The sequence below is a fragment of the Monopterus albus genome, unplaced genomic scaffold (assembly GCF_001952655.1).
Source record: "Monopterus albus unplaced genomic scaffold, M_albus_1.0 scaffold40.1, whole genome shotgun sequence".
NCBI lineage: Eukaryota > Metazoa > Chordata > Actinopteri > Synbranchiformes > Synbranchidae > Monopterus > Monopterus albus.
In genome coordinates this window covers 3,189,820-3,190,381 of record NW_018127920.1, presented here as the reverse complement: position 1 = coordinate 3,190,381, position 562 = coordinate 3,189,820, and the positions used below count along the sequence as shown (strand labels likewise).

General features: G+C 33.8%; 1 protein-coding gene across 1 annotated transcript in view; it reads right to left on the bottom strand.

The window, feature by feature from the left end:
- Positions 1-562, bottom strand: part of npdc1b (neural proliferation, differentiation and control, 1b) — a 23,879-nt gene that overhangs the window by 5,243 nt on the left and 18,074 nt on the right. The gene's annotated exons all lie outside the window — the stretch shown is intronic.

The following is a 562-nucleotide window of genomic DNA, read 5'->3' as shown; positions in this document are numbered from 1 at the left end:
AGTATCTACTCAGTGTCTATTAAAAGAGATGCAACTGAGTTGCATTGTGGGTATTGTAGGATCCAGCATTTTGAAAGCAATGTCTCAGCCTCTGCTACTTAGAATTTGACAATTCTTTTAAAAATCGGTCCCTCACAGGTTTTATGGATGTACAATAATTAATTAGTGCAACACCCTTTAAATTATAACACTAAATGCTAAAGAACTAGAATCAAATGATTACAGTAGCTGATATCAATACAAGTGTTTTTTGTGATGTAATTCTGGGACAAGTGGTTGCTTAATTAATGAGTTAATTTTGATAAATGACTGGTCTTTAGTTGTTTTAAAGAATTCTCTGGTTCCAGATTCTCAGATGTGGATGTTTACTAGCTTGCTGGTCAAACTGCAGACATCGCCTTGGGTTATAGGATTTTTAAGTCACTTTTCAAAGACCACTTAATCAATTTAACTGAGAAAAGAATCTGTAGATTCACCAGTGATTAAAAATATTTTAAATTGCAGCGCTGAGCTGGAGTTGAAAAAGGAAATAAATCTGCATATCAATTCCTGAAAGGGAAAG